This window comes from Malus domestica, chromosome 09 (assembly GCF_042453785.1).
Source record: "Malus domestica chromosome 09, GDT2T_hap1".
NCBI lineage: Eukaryota > Viridiplantae > Streptophyta > Magnoliopsida > Rosales > Rosaceae > Malus > Malus domestica.
Window position 1 is genome coordinate 27,309,071 of NC_091669.1, and position 17,332 is coordinate 27,326,402.

Sequence of the window (17,332 nt, forward strand, 5' to 3'; positions counted from 1 at the left end):
GTATCCCATATCATCAGGGTCGAACGTACTCTAGATTTGATGGACTTGTTTTGACCTTCAAATTCTTGAGTCGACCTGATACTCTGGAGGAAACCAGAAAACCCTTCAACCCAGTTCAAGAATAAGCATGTGGAAAGTTACTTCTTCAAAAGCAAAAGTATCTCATATCATCTCGTCTCCATTTGCTTCTCCTTATCCTTGTTGCTATTTACAACACAAGAAAAAGGAAAACAATCAACCAGAAGCTGAAGTCGAACCTCCAATCCAGGTTGCTTGCTTGGAAGTCTGATTGCTTACCTTGTCTATTACCTCCTTTGGTAAATCTCCTAGCTTGGCGACTTGGGGGACTCCTACTATAGGGTTTGTATCGCACTTGACCAAGCTCGAAACTACAAGTAAGCTTCAAGTGAAATTGATACATTACCTTGTGCATCTTCATCGATTAAAGATACCACCCCTGGATGGAGGAAAAGTACTTCCAGAGAAGATGCCACATCTACATATGAGACAGATAAGGCAAGTGAAAATGATATCACACTTCAATACTTAGAAGTTTCGCGATTACTCAATGACTTGGATCTTCCAAGTCCCCAACCGAGGAGCTTCCCTCACTCAGGAACTTAGGGGAGCACTGTTTGTACCATACTTGACCAACCCTGAAACTACTAAGCACCGGTCAACGTTATACCATCAAAGACCCAGAAGAGTTTCCCTCTAACCAGGAAGCCAATCACATGTGTCGACATCAGAAGCCAATCATAGCACGACACGTGTCAACATCAATAGCCAATCACAACACGACACGTGTCAATGTCAGAATGAAACTAGAAACTATTTTCTATAAATAGAGATCATTCTCTCACAATATTTCCTAATGTCATTTGTACTAAATCATTCACTAGTACTCACTAAAGGAGAGCTTAAACCTAGGTACTTGTGTAAACCCTTCACAATTAATGAGAACTCCTCTACTCCATGGACGTAGCCAATCTGGGTGAACCACGTACATCTTGTGTTTGCTTTCCTGTCTCTATCCATTTACATACTTATCCATACTAGTGACCAGAGCAATCTAGCGAAGGTCACAAACTTAACACTTTCTATTGTACCGAAGTCCTCATTGATTTTGTGCATTAACAACTTGAATAAGCAAGTATTAGTTGATAAATTAGCATTGGTATCTGCAGCATTTTGAATGCAAACAATCACATGGGAGAATTGCCTGGGGCTCTCACTAGTTTGACTGAGTTAATAAAATTGTAAGTGTTTGCACCCTTTTTCTTTCTTACTGTAAATCTGTTAGAAATCTTCGATTTATTGTATTCCTTAATTGTATTTATGCAGGATTAACAGTAACAACTTAACTGGAAAAGTACCTGATTTTTTTTTTCAAAGTTGGAAGCAACGACATAAACTTGTCAACAATATTTTCCTATTCCATATTCTAAATTTTTAGTATTCATAAACTATGAGCAATATTTTCCTATTGCGATCTAGTGTTTCCAAAAGTTTGTTTCAAGTTTTAGGGTGTTTCAATTTTGTTATTTTTTTTCTTTTTGTTATTATTATTTTTTTAATATTTAACCGATAGGGCGCAATTACAAAAATTGTGCTAATATGAATTTGAAATGTCATCTGACACAGGTGTCAGAACTGGGGCAAAAAAACCCTTATATGTGCTCAACTCTTTGAGCACAAATAGCAATATCGTGCTCTCTAATCAAAGGGCACGCCTATAGAGCGCACATATGATAGTTTAGTTGTTGCATTGTTGCTATTGCTCTATGGGCACATATGTTGGTGCCCTTTGACCTCATAGGACACAAATAACTTATAGTGCACACTGCCCATATTTTTTGTAGTGAAAAGATTGGGAGCTTTGCTCACCTTGTTAACCAATCCTCAGGGACAAAAGTGAAAATTAATGGTGCTAGGGTTTTTGAGGGTTTCAGAGATAGTGCAAGTTTTGTATTCAACTGGAATGCATAGGGAGTCAGGGACACACTTTTGAGTGTCAGGTTGGGCTTACTTCTGGAAGCCTACTAACAACAAAGTTGCTGGGATTTTGTGGCAATGGAGATTGAGGCATCATTTATATTCTCCATATGATATACACATGTTTACCATAGAAAATCATAAATAACTGTTTTCGATTTAATATGGATAAAATTATATTAAAGGGGTGCATCATGGTGATTTTTTGTATCATGAAGGTTACGCAAATTTGCAAAAAATAAAACAATATATAAGAAACATAAAAAAATCACTTAAGAAAGAGGAAAATATTATAATCAGGTTCATGCTTTATTGCATGTTTAAACATATAATTAGCAGTTTGGCATGAACTTGAAATCATGAAACGAAATACCTGTTCCATGGTAGAAAAGGGCCTTACAGATGGAGCCTGGCCACTCTCTTGGGTGTTTTGCAACATCAAGGGTTTGATTACTTGCCCCTAGAGTAGTGGTGGTGTCAAGGGCAGGGTTGTCCTCAACATGTGTGGTGTTGTGGGCAAGGTCCTGTGTTGTGCAGGCCATTGTCAAACATCTGGTTAGACGTTGGGGGGGATGAGGGAGGGAGAGGTGTGTGTACCAGTCAAAGACTCTCTCGACGGTCAAGTTAGTAAATGATATTAAGACTCACGAAATGGGCAAAAGAATCAGTGTGCTGTGATTGCGTTACCACATGTGAACTCCTATAAGAGTATTTATACCAATTAAGGAGATGACCATTTAGAATAGTAGAATCGTCATTAAATCGGGAGAATCCCAAAGGATATCTAGGAAGTAGATACTGCATCTTCTTATAAGTGTGATTACTTGCAGCGCATGCCAATCCTTCGATTATAAGGACTCCAAGATTATAAAAAACCTGTTGATTCCTTGCTGGATTAGGTTTTCGTATCTTACGGAACAAACATGACTTCACCCACAAATCGGAACATGGTGATGGTAGCATCACTGCTCTGTTTAGTCTACAGCGGAATGTATCAAATAAACCAACGGTTCATCATGAATATGTTACATGGTAATTAAATCGTCAATTTGTTCCATATATTTGGATTACTAAATGATCTCCTATTCTAATAATTTTTCGTAGGAATGATCATTAAGTGAAGATTATGAAATGGAACTGTTCTAATTATGAAATTTGTACAATAAAGATCTATTATTCAGAAGGGTTTGATATTGGATGCAAGTATTGTCCATATATTTATTCACATTTTGTAATGGAAAACTAGCATAAGATTGCAATTCTACACACGTAATTAATACCAAGGGCAGATCTATATAGGGACCAGAGTGGTCTCAGGACCCTCCGGAGTTCAGGAAAAACGCTTGTGAAGTACCTTGGAGGACCACCTTAAACTATATAATAAGCTTTATGAAGTACTGGATGGGATAAATATCATTGTGAAAGATAATAGTTAGTATCCTAGTAGGTATAAGAGCCACCGTTGGCTAGGTTTAATCCGTCGAAGTTCGATTTTGTAGTTGCAAAAAGCCAAAATGAAGAAGGTGGATTGTATACCCTACTTTTGTCTTTTGCTAAAACGTAGCTATTTTGGAGAAATTTTTAGTTGTAACGGGAACACAAGTGGTACACCACGTGTTTTAATAGGAATGGTGGGAAATTTTATTTTTTAAGTTATTAACTTTTTAGCACACATATCTCACTATTTGTACAGTGACACATGATATACTACCCCGTGTACCAGTCACACTGAAAAATCTCTCACTATTTTGCCCTTTCCTTCTTCCATGGACAAGGATTGTCTGCCCTCCCACTTCCGGTGCCCTCTCGTGCCCTCCTGTTTTGTGTGGTCACGGTTAAGCCACGTCAACATTTTATATTGTTTTTTATAGAGACAATAAGACAAAAATGAATAGTAATATAAAATGTTGACGTGGTTTAACCGTGACCACACAAACAGGAGGGCACTGGAAGTGGGAGGGCAGACAATCCTTGCCCTTCTTCCATCCCTTTTTTTATTATAGTTGGACCCATCATTTTCTCTCAAAACATTGTTTTCTATCCCCACTTTGCCTTTTGGCTCTATTTCTGTCCCCTGCAAAATATTGCATATTAAATATAATACTAGAGAGATTAAACTTATCGACAAAATTTACAAATTAAATGATGTGTCGCTAATAAGAAATGAGCATGTTTATTAACAGTTAAGTAATAATCTAATCATCAACTTCCATTTCATTTAGTTTACAAAATTTTGTTTACAAATTTAATCTCCTAGCATTATTCATTTTTTAACCTCTTAGATTACTAGTATCTCTTCACCATATAATTTAATATTCTTAAGAAAAACCTTTTCAATTTACGAGTTGTTAAGAAAAATTGACGTTAAATATTTTAGCAAGGTTTTTAATCTCTTAAAAACAAAACAAGGCCGTCTACATACTGGCAAAGTTTTTGACGAAATGTTTCTCGTAAAAAATAGAGAAAACAATTGTGCACGGTATTTCCGTCTAGAAAATCGATTCTTTTATACTAGGATCACCCGAAGTTGAAATTCTTAATGTGCGACTGATTAACACTAGGAATTTGTGTTTGACCTAATATCTTCTGCAACCATATGGTTCTGAAATTGAGTCTCTTGATATGCATTCAGGTCACATACTTCAAATGCAGCAGAGTGTCGCTTGGTGTTGGCATGGACCACCTCATAGCAGATGGAGTTTCTGGTCTCTTCCTTATAAATACATGGTTGTGATATGGCTCGTCGTCCGGCTCTTACAATTCAACCATTCAAAGACAAATAATTATTTCGTGCCCGAGACCCACCTCAGCTTGCATTCACCCACCTCGAATATCAACCTTCACCCCAAATGAAAACCCCCATCCGCAAAGCATAACTGATACTACGACCTCCATTTTCAAATTTACGGGGGAGCAGCTCAACATTTTGAAGGCCAAGTCTACTGCAGATGGTGGGAATACAGTCAAGTATAGCATATTTGAGATGTTGGCAGATCATATTTGGAGATATGCATGCAAGGCGCGTCAACTTCACGATGGCCAAGATTGTTGAATTATAAGTCTATAGCTGATTAGTATTAGTGAAATAAGATGAGTTTACTTTGTGAATTCACTTGAGCATATCTACCAAGTGTGAGATTAAAAGTTGTAAGGTTAAAATAGCTAAGTGTAGTGATCCTATGATTTAGTTAGATGTGTGGCTGAGATCAAATGTGAGTATGTGGATCTAGCTAAGGCAAAAAAAAAACATGTCTTGTAATGCATGTGTGTGCGCTCATTTTCCTTCTTTAAGAAAAATATATCCATCTCTGCAACTTCTACAAAGAAAAGAGAGAACATTCATTCCCCTGCATCTCTCAATCTTCTTTCGATCTTCATATCAAATAACTCAAACAAATCAAATTACACTAACATGGCCTCAGAGCCAGGTTGCGTCATTTAAAAATCTGGGTGTAAATCTGTGAGGTTATTGAGTTCAATCGAAGCTTACGAAAGGTTTGCAAGATGTCTGGATTTGGAGGCTCGGAGGTGAGAACTCCAATATTCTCCGGCGAGAACTACGAGTTCTGGAGAATTAAAATGGTAACAATTTTCAAATCTATTGGGTTATGGAATCTGGTACAAAAGGGATTGCCAACACCCGATTCAAAGAAGAAGAAGAAGGAAGCTGAAGGGTCATCGAAAGACGACGATGATGAAGAAATGGTTGTTGTGCTCATGAAGGATGCAAAGGCTCTGGGTATTATACAAAATGCTGTTTCTGATTAGATCTTTCCTCAGATTGCCAACGCCGACTCAGCTAAGATGGCATGGGATCTACTATATGGTGAATACCATGGTGGTGATCAGATCAGATCTGTAAAAATTCAAAATCTTAGAAGAGAATTTGAGTATGCTAGAATGCGAGATGATGAATCCTTATCTAGTTATCTCACAAGGCTGAATGATTTAATTAATCAAATGAGAACATTTGGTGAATCTCTGTCTAATGAGAGACTTGTGCAGAAAGTTCTGATTAGTCTAAGTAAACCTTATGATTCGATTTGTTTGGTCATTGATGCGAAATATATAAGCACACAAATTAAACCCTCTTTTTATCAAATGTAGTAAAGTATGTAAGTAGGGATGTTCTGGACCGGGGATTAGGAGGGATTGCTAAACACTTGAAAACTGACTTAGAAACGTAAAAACAAAGTTTAAAACACTAAACTAGACTCAAAGAATGTAAAACTAAAGTTTGAAACACTGAAACAAACCAAAAGACTCAAAACAGCAAACAAACACTCAAAACTGCCTTAAAAACACTTTCTGGGCAGTTTTGAACACAAACACAAATTTGGACGAAATTGGGTTACAACTTGAATCAAAACACTTAAAAACACAAACTAAATGGATTTTTAACTAATCTAACACATTAAAATAAAGGAGGATTTGGTTTTGACGAAATTGAAAACAAGACAAAACTTTGTAATTAAAACAGATTGTAGAACGAATTTGAATGAAATTTATGGATGGAAGGCTAGCTAGGAGGTTCTTCTCCACACATGTCACACTTGCATACAAAACGATCTCCAATTGTTTTTCGATAAACTATGAATACTCAACGCCCCAGATTAACCGTGAATTGCACTAATTAACCCTCAGATTTTCCTAAAGTTATTGAATTGGATGATTGCATACGACAACCCAAAGTATTCCCCACAAGTTCCCTACATGAATTGCATAATAGAGATACAAGCAAGAATCATTAAATTCTATGAAAATCATAAGCATTGACGAGGCACTTGTTACTATGAATTGCATGAAACTTATGCCAAGAATTTACTTAACGCGATTGTGATTAACAACCTTTACTACTTGTGAATATAAGTTCATAACGATTAGGTGAAACTCCCTTATATCCTAGCATTAGATTTATGCATGAAAATTAAGCGTGCACTCTCAACCAACACACATAAATCAGTTTTAATTCATATAGATAAGTAAATTGAATTCACAACTTATGAAACACAATTCGAAGTAATCAAATCATATTGCAGGCATAAACATGGTTTCAAATTCCCCCTAGCCAAAGGGGGGTTTAGTTCCTTATACTTACAAAACAAAGAGTATTGAATTTAAACATTGAAAACAAAAGAAAGAAAACACCTAAAGCGTTTCAGCAATCCTAACTTGAATGGCATGCACGTCCAAGGCTTCTCCTCCTTCCTCTTTGCTGCGGCACAAGGTTTTGGGGACAGGTTTGGATGGTATTTGTATGGAGGAATGGATGGGAGATGGTATAGTGGTGTTGAGGATGGATGGGGGGTGTGGCAAAAGAGAGAAAGATGGCTGAAAATGTGTTTGTGATGTAGTGTATGAATGTGTAGATGGGTTTGGCTAAAAGAATGGATGGAGAATGGGTGGTGTGGCTGATTGTGTTTTTGATGTAGTGTATGAATGTGTAGATGGGTTTGGCTAAAAGAATGGATGGAGAATGGGTGGTGTGGTTGATTGTGTTTTTTTGATGTAGTATAGTGTTCTTCCCTTCACTCCCTATTTATAAAAGCTCCAAAGCAAAGAATGGCTTCAATAAACAATACAAACAAAGACCAAAATGATGCAAAAACAGCTAGTTTACATGCTCTTTTATCATTGTGTCTTGCCTTTAACAAAAGGCAATCATTCCTCTCTTGCTAATTCAACTCCTTTGTAGCTGTCCATGTGCCTTCATTTTTCAATTTCTTATGCATTTGCCTTGTATTCCATCCCTTTTCCACATGTACTAGCTGTTAGACAACTTTCACACACATCTTGTGCATCATTTCATCTTGCAAACATCAACTTTCGGCCACTTTACACCTCTACACACATGCTATGCATCATTTCAGCTTGCAATTATGTTTGTAGTTGCTGAAAATGTGAATACAACTTGTAAAGCAATCCAACAAATGGCATCTTTCACTTCTTTTCCTTTCAAATTGTTCCTTAAGTGTATGTATCTGCACACTTCCACACTTCAACTTCATTATCCAGATTTTTGCATGTGTTGAAATCCTTTTTAAAACACCAAAAACGCCCATCCCACTTGCTCCATATGCATGCAATCCATTTTGGCCCAAAATTGCTCCAAAATGCACCAAAATGCACTTTCTTTCCAACTTTGTTATTAGGACCTACAAATACACGAAAATAGCTTAAAACACTCTTATAAGCAATAACTAACTAAGTAAATGCAAGAAAACATGTTAACTAAGTCGCATAAATATGCTCCTATCAGTCATAGAAAATACAAAGTGCCTAGAGACTGTAGAATTGCAGGAAGTTGTTGCAATCTTGAAGAGTCAAGAACAACGGTTTGATTTGCATAATGTTGATACCACTGAGAAGGCATTTGCATCATTCTTAGTGAGTCCCAAAGGGCAAAATAGAAGTGGAGTTCAATCTGGTTCATCAAAATTCCAGAAGAATTGGAACTCTAAGGGAAAGAAATGGGATCAAAACCTAGATTCCAACAGAAACCTTTCAATAGTCCTGCATCAAATTCATATCAGTCATAGTCATTAGGTCAAGAGAGTATCAAACCACAGTGTAGAGTGTGTTCTAAGTTCCATTTGGAGAATGTAGATATAAGGAGAAGCCCAAATGTTATACATGCGATAAGTTTGGTCATTGGGCTAGAGAATGCATTGTAAGGAAGAATGTGCAAAAGGCAAACTCTGCAAATCAGGTGGAAGTGACATGGAATTTTTTCTATGCTAATAGTGCAATCTCAGAGACAAATGTCAATGTAAATTGGTATGTTGACAGTGGTTGTAGTAACCACATGACAGGGAATGCTGATCTTCTTGTTGACATAAAAATAAATGTTGCTGGAAAAGTGCAAATGCCTACTGGTGTGTTAGTGAATGTTGCTAGAATGGGTTCATTGCAGATAAACACTAATAGAGGTAAAAAGTATATCAAAGAAGTCATGCATCTGCCAGGGTTAAAAGAGAACTTACTGAGTGTTGGACAAATGGATGAACATGGATATTATCTAGTGTTTGGAGGAGGCTTGTGTAGTATATTTGATGGACTTTCACTTGACAATTTTGTCATCAAGGTTAAGAAGAAGGAAAATAGATGCTACCCTCTTTCTTTGTTGCAAAATAATCAGTTGGTTCTAAAGGCTAGCATAGAGCACTCTACTCAGATTTGGTACAGAAGACTAGGTCACTTGAACTTCAGGGGGCTTCAGCAACTCAATGAGAAGAATATGGTACATGGTCTTCCATATCTAGAAGCAATCAAAGATGTATGTCAAGGATGTCAATTTGGAAAACAACATAGAGACTAGTTTCCAAAAGAACAAGCCTGGAGAGCAAACTGTCCTCTGGAACTTATTCATGTTGATCTGTGTGGTCCTATGCAGAATGCATCCTTGGCTGAAAACAAGTATTTCATGCTATTCATTGATGAAGGATGATTTGGGTGTATTTCCTCAGACACAAATCTGATGCATTCAATTACTTCAAAAAGTTTAAGTCAATGGTGGAGTTGCAGAGTGGTTTCAAACTTAAATGCCTAAGGAGCAATAGAGGTGGAGAATTCTTATCATCTGTGTTCACTAAGTTCTGTGATACTGAAGGCATTCAAAGACAACTTACAATGGCTACTCCTCAACAGAATGGAGTAGTGGAAAGAAAAATCTGAACTGCGGTTGAAATGGCAAAAGCTATGCTTCATGATAGAGATATGCCATACTTTCTTTGGGTCGAAGTTGCACACACAGCTGTGTATATTCTAAATAGGTGTCCTACAAAGGCACTTGGAAATACAACTCCTTTTGAAGCCTATAGTGGTAGAAAACCAGGTATAGCATATCTCAAGATTTTTGGTTCCCTGTGCTATGTACATGTGCCTACTGAGACAAGACAGAAGCTAGATGCTAAGAGTGTCAAAGGTGTGTTTGTGGGATATGCTACATGTGAGAAAGGATACAGAATATTTGATCCATGCACTAAGAATCTAATCTTGTCAAGAGATGTAGTTTTTGATGAATCTATGACTTGGAATTGGAAAGAAAATTCACAAAATTCAGTTGCTGCAACCTACATTCAGGATCAACCTGAAAATGTAGTTGGTGTGAATTCATATGAGTTGAGTGAAACTGAAGAAAGCTTCCTTAGTTCTAGTTCTCCCTCTTATACAGAAGAACAAGAAATCTGTACCCCTGAATCTGCAAAGATTTCAGAGACTTATGATCACTCACCTCTGAAATGGAGAAATTTGAATGATGTTCTTGCCCAATGCAACTCATGCATTCTGGAACCAGAAAGATATGCAGATGTAGCTCAAGATGAATGATGGTTAAAGGCAATGGAAGATGAATTAGCTATGATTGAGAAGAATGGCACCTGGAAGCTTGTGGATAGACCAACCGAAAAGCCTGTTATTGGAGTTAAATGGGTCTATAAAACCAAGTTGAATCTTGATGGATTAGCTTTAAAAAACAAAGCTAGACTGGTTGCAAAGGGTTATGCTCAAAAGCCAGGACTAGACTACAGTGAAACGTATGCTCCGGTGGTGAGATTGGATACTATCAGGACTCTTGTAGCCTTGACAGTACATAAGAGCTGGAAATTATATCAGCTTGATGTAAAATCAGCTTTTCTGAATGGTGTATTGGAAGAAGAAGTTTATGCAGATCAACCCGAAGGATATATAGTCAAGGGAAAGGAAAATAAAGTCTACAAACTGCATAAAGCTCTGTACGGGTTAAAACAGGCTCCAAGGGCCTGGTATGGAGAAATTGATACATACGTCTCTCAGTGTGGTTTTGAGAAAAGTTTGAGTGAACCAACACTGTACACTAAAGCAAGGGGGCAAGACATTCTGATTGTTTCTATCTACGTGGATGACATAGTCTATACTGGTAGTAATAGACAGATGCTTGAAGAATTCAAAGAAGACATGAAAAGAAAATATGAAATGACAAATTTGGGTCTTCTCCATCATTTTCTTGGAATGGGGATAATTCAGACCAATTTTAGCATTTTCATTCACCAGAAGAAATATGCAAGTTCTTTACTAAACAAGTTCGGTCTAAATGAGTGCAAATCTGTGATCATACCACTTGTGGCAACTGAGAAGTTAACCAAAGATGATGGAAGTGGAGCAGTAAGTGAAGAACTATACATAAGCATTGTGGGGAGTCTTCTATATCTCACAACTACTAGGCCGGACATAATGTATGCATCTAGTCTACTTGCTAGATGTATGCATCTAGTCTACTTGCTAGATTTATGCATTGTCCTACTAGCAAGCATTTTGGAACTGCCAAACGTGTGCTCAGATACATTAAAGGGACTCTTGACTATGGTTTGGAATACACAAAAGGCAAGAAGGCAATATTGATTGGCTATTGTTATTGGCTATTGTGACAGTGACTGGGGTGGATCACTAGATGAAAGCAAAAGTACATCTGGATATGCATTTTCTTTTGGAAGTGGCGTTTTTTCTTGGGCTTCAGTTAAGCAAAATTGCGTGGCATTATCTATTGCAGAAGCAGAGTACATAAGTGCATCTGATGCCACTGCACAAGCAATCTGGCTCAGGTTTGTATTGGAAGATTTTGGAGAGCTTCAAACTGAAGAAACTTCTTTACAGTGTGATAACACTTCGGCAATTGCAATCACCAAAAATTCTGTGTTTCACCAGAAGACTAAACATATAAACAGAAGGTACCACTTTATTAAGGATGCACTGTAAGAAGGAATCATTGACCTGGTATATTGTCCCACTGAAGAGCAGCTAGCAGATATCTTCACAAAACCTTTGGCCAAGGATCGTTTCAACTATCTCAGGAGTATGCTCGAAGTGAAATTAGCTCAAGACTTAAAGGGGAGTGTTGAATTATAAGTTTATAGTTGATTAGTATTAGTGAAATAAGATGAGTTTACTTTGTGAATTCACTTGAGCATATCTGCCAAGTGTGAGATTAAAAGTTGTAAGGTTAAAATAGCTAAGTGTAGTGATCCTATGATTTAGTTAGATGTGTGGCTGAGATCAAATGTGAGTATGTGGATCCAACTAAGGCAAAAAAAAACATGTCTTGTAATGCACGTGTGTGTGCTCATTTTCCTTCTTTAAGAAAAATATATCCATCTCTGCAACTTCTACAGAGAAAAGAGAGAACATTCATTCCCCTGCATCTCTAAATCTTCTTTCTATCTTCATATCGAATAACTCAAACAAATCAAATTACACTAACAAAGATACCAAACTTCTTATTGCAACTGATGGAAATTGGAAGGCCTAGATTGCAACCCCCGGTCCCACCTCCTTACTTTGGCGATGCTGTTTTCAGAACCACACCAACTGCTGCAGCAGCGTATCTCCAATCCAAACCGACATGGTATGCTGCAAGCCGTATTCATGATGCTTTGGCGCGCGCGGACAACTATTATCTAAGATCATTTCTCATCTACCTTGAGCTTAATCATCCTCGTCTGCTGCAAGCCGTATTCATGATGCTTTGGCGCGCGCGGACAACTATTATCTAAGATCATTTCTCATCTACCTTGAGCTTAATCATCCTCGTCTTTGCGAACTTGACACTGGAGTTTCGTCTATGCGGTGCCCGATTCTTTGGATAAACAGTTGGATTATGCTGCCGATTCACGATGCTGATTTTGGTACCAATTTACATGGGACCTTGTGCAATGCCAGTTGACGGAATTTTTTTCATACTACCAAGTGCAAGAAATGATCAGAGTTTGTCGCTGGTTATTTCCCTGCAATCTGAGCACATGAATTCGTTGTCCAAGATGTTGTATGACATATGAAGCAAATGAAACGCTAAAGATTGAATTCCCGCCATGCACTGCTGGCGGCCTAAGGTCATCCTTAAGCTGCATGTTCAAGGCTTAAATCCCCTTTTCTTCCCCTTTAATTAAATAAAAAAGCGACAGTTTTCTATGCTGTGTTGATTGTGCATGTGGACTTCTGCTCCACACCACTGGCTGTAGCTTGTTGTCATTCTCAATGTTTATCTTTTCCCACATTTTTACGTGAAACCTAAGAAAAATATTATTCTAAATATGAGGTTAAGGTTCTTTAATACACCATAGACTTAAAACTCATATATAAGTCTCATGAAAAGTTGAAATCCAAATTTTGGATAACTCCTCACTTTGGTCCTCATTTTGGTCCCTGAGATTTGAAATCAATAGAATTGGTCTCTGAGTTTGTCCACCGTCAATCATTTTGGTTATTCCTTGAAAAATCTCCATTAAATAAGAATAGAATGACCAAAATACCCTTAATTTTTGTCAAATTATGACCCATTATTTATTAAATTGAGGGTATATTTGTCATTTTGATCCTTATTTAACATAATTTTGCATGGAATGACCAATATGATTGATGGTGGACAATCTCAGGGACCACTTCCATTGATTTCAAATTTTAGGGACCAAAGTGATATGTTATGCAAATCTCAGGGAATATTTTCGCTAAAAAGCCTATTTAGTTTAAGGTGAAGCTCATATTATCTAGAAAAATGTTATTCAACCAACAAAAATGAGATTTGAGTTTTGAGTCTAACCATTTCCAATGCACATAACTAAATTGTTAAAACTCTATGAATTTTGAGTCCAATGTTTCTCTTCCAATGCACAGACTCAAGTCTTAAAAATTAAAGCTTGTATGAGTCTTAAGATGTGAGTCTTTATATCATAGATGAAAACCAAAATACGTAAATTAATCCACCACCTTTTTGGGACTCAAATATAAGAATATAAGTCTAGAATTTGAGTCTTTGCATTGGAGATGCTCTAAGAGCATTTCTACCAACGTGGACTTTCCTAGGCATTTGTAACACCCCAGACCTAAGGTTGATTCAGTTTGGTTTCAAACAATTTCATTTTTTATTTGAGCCTAACTAGTAGGCCCATTAAAAAAATTGGCATTAATACAAGTATTCAACTTTCAACAAACTCAAAAGTTCAAAACCTAGTTATTTGCAAACTAAAATGCATTATGGCATTAATTCAATGCAATTGGAAAAAAATTCATGATCACTATATTAAAATTCGACTTGAAACAAAGTTCAACATCAAAATGCCTTATTGCATTAGTACAACCCAATTGAACAAGTTAAGTTTACCATACTAAATTGAAGTAGTCCAAACAAAGTTCTATGTCAAAATGCCTTATGGCGTTAGTACAAACCGAATAATAAATTGTTTATGCAATTAAACACAAAAAATTTGGTGTTTCCATTCCCGACTTTGAATCATTCAACCCCTTCAATTTGCTCTCTAATATTATTCCGTTCATACAAAAGAAAAACAAGAAAATAAAAGAAATTGCATAAGGCATGAATCGTCTATTATATGGGCAGGAGGGTTCATGTTGTTCTACTACTACAATAACAACAACTACTAGTAGTAGTAAAATTGGTGCAGCAACAAGGGTGAAGATCAAGATCACAAAGATCCCCTTTTATTACTTGATTCAAATGAACCCTAACCCTAGCCCTAATTCTAAAATTAATCAGAAATACCCAAAAGTTATGAGTATTTTATTAGCACCCCACATATTGTTGGATGAACTCCACATAAATATTTATTATTAAATGACTCATGTATCTTAATATGAAATTACTATTTAACCCCAAAAAATGTAAAAGAAATTAAATACACCCACATAAAAAAATTATGTACTAATATGAAAATTTTCCTCTTTTTGTTCTTACATAGTTGTCTAAACCCTAACCCTAAAATCTTAAAACCCCTAATTCACAGAAACTCCCAAATTGATAGACACCTAAAACCTAAAAACCAAAAAATGTTACGAGATCGTAACACGTACCTCCATTATAGATTTGTAAACTACGGCATAATGAGGGAATGTTGAAAGTTGGAGGCGTGGTGAGAATGAATAATGAGGGAATGTTGAATGTATGTGAAGAATGTGGGGGTGTATGTAGAAAGTGTGGGGTGTGAGGGTAATATAGGAATTTAAGTGGGGTGTATTAAGATAAATTATGAATGAAAAAGTAAATGTGGGATGTATTTAACAGTATGTAAGGTGTTAATAAAACAATCCAATTATTCACAATTATTTTTTGTTTTTATAATACATCGATATCTTTACATGAAGGAGATGGAGAGTTCGGTAAAGCCACACAATGGGCAACCTAGTTTGGTATCGAATTCGCCATCCACAAAATTCAAACATAAGACCTCTCACTTCCAAATGAAAATGAATACCATCAGAACGTATTATTGAGTAACTTCACAATTATATATTTATATAACTAAATTGACTAATAAAAGTTCTAAGTTTAGAGTTACCATATTAGCACGCTGGAGCTAGAAAGAAGCGGAGGAGTCTCGACTTGATCGCAATTTGCAGTGTAAAAGAGGACGGTAGGAGTTCGGTTTTCGAATTGGGAGGACGACTTGAGTCCATACATTTTAGTATGAACTCGACCAAATAACCAATTCCAACACCCAATTGATTATTAAATTAAATAATTTTTATGTCATGCGATTCAGGTCGGTTCGGTTTCGATTCCAGATATTAGGAAACAAAACGAAACCACTTTTTAGCTTGTGATTCGATTTCAAACTCAAATCATCTCAAAATCATAACAACCAAACTCTTCATTGCAGTCTGACTTGATCCATATTCTGATTACCGTTTTCGATTCCAAATGCGCACCCTCAGCGTCCACTCTATGACATTTTCCTAAACACATCATCAATAAAATAAATTAATTATTTAAAATAATATGCAAAAAGTGATAGTGGCAGTGACAGTGGTAGGGCAATTCAGTCCCAATGAATTATTTAAAATCTAAAGCCCCTCATTTCTTACCAAATCGACCCAAAAAAAACCCATCTTTGTTGATCGGATCCTTATTCAGAAATAAAATATGCAGTCACGCTGATGGTAGCCAAACTAACAGAGCCACCTGCCGCCGTAATAACGTCGCAACCCGAACTGTTCCCGTTCCCGTTTCCGCATTTCTCCTGCTCCCACGCCATCCAAACATGCCGTCACAATTAACACCGAAGTGTCATCTCCCACCGGAATCCAGTTCCAGTCCACCAACCAACCCCCTATGGAAAGCGGCGGGTTCTGCAAGTGCACGGCACAAAAATCCAGTTCCGTCCCAAATTTTAGTATTTTATTTCATTTTGAAGTATTTCGGAGATTTAATTGAAGATAGTTCGTTAAACCTTTTCAATGTTGAGAAAAATGAAGAGAGGGTATTTTCATCATTTCCAATTTTACTAAACCTTCTTGGATCAACTCTTGAGTTGATTAGGTAGAGCTCGATCCCACGTACGTGTAGGAGCAAATAGATCTAAATTCCAAGTTAAAATGAAGAAGTTAGAAGTGTTTTATATTGGAGGGCATTTTGGTCATTTGACCAAAATGCTATAAGTGAGAATCAATCGGCTTTTGAGGCAGGGAGACAAATTCAAGACAATATTTTAGTGGTGCATGAGATTCTTCATTCTCTTAAACAACAAGATGACGGTAACAGGCTTGTTTGGCAATGAAACTAGATACGGCAAAGGCGTATGATCGCGTTGAATGAAGTTTTCTTTTGGCTATGATGAGAAAGCTTGGTTTTTCAATGGAATTTTTTCAAAGAATTGATTAGTGTATATCTACGGTGTCATATAGCATTTTGATTAATGGTGCTTCTATGGGCTATATTCAACCACAACGGGGGTTGCGGCAGGGGGACCAATTGTCTCCATTTTTATTCTTTCTGTGTGCGGAGGGGTTATCAGCTTTGCTTCGTCGACAGGAGGAGCTGGAGGCTATTCACAGCATGAGAGTGGTGGAGGGGGTTTTTTCTCTCTCACACTTGTTCTTTGCAGATGATGCCATTATATTTTAAAGCTACAAAGGATGAAACAATGGAGGTAATAGGGGTCTTACAATGCTATGCGAAAGGCTTAGGGCAAATTATTAATAGGAACAAGAGTTAAATTTTCTTTGGTGCAAAATGTTCGAGGAACCGGACAAAGGAAATTGTTAATTGTACAAACAATAATGGACATGAAGACTTTGGAAAGTATTTGGGGTTAGCTTCTGATTTTGGTTATTCTAAAAAGGTGATTTTTGAGGAGGTGCATGAAGCATTGAATGTGCAAATTAATGGGTGGGATGAGTAGTTAGAGAGGTATTAATTAAAGCGGTGGCTATGCAAATTAATGGGTGGGATGAGTAGTTAGAGAGGTATTAATTAAAGCGGTGGCTATGACATTATTGAACTATGCGATGTCTTGCTTTAAATTACTGGTGGGGTTGTGCAAGGAGGTGGAGAGTTTAATTACAAGGTTCTGGT

General features: G+C 37.0%; 1 pseudogene; it reads left to right on the forward strand.

Moving 5' to 3' along the window:
• The first annotated feature begins 4,591 nt into the window (after positions 1 to 4,591).
• LOC114827149 (shikimate O-hydroxycinnamoyltransferase-like) lies at positions 4,592 to 12,936 on the forward strand (annotated as a pseudogene).
• The last annotated feature ends 4,396 nt before the right edge of the window (positions 12,937 to 17,332 follow it).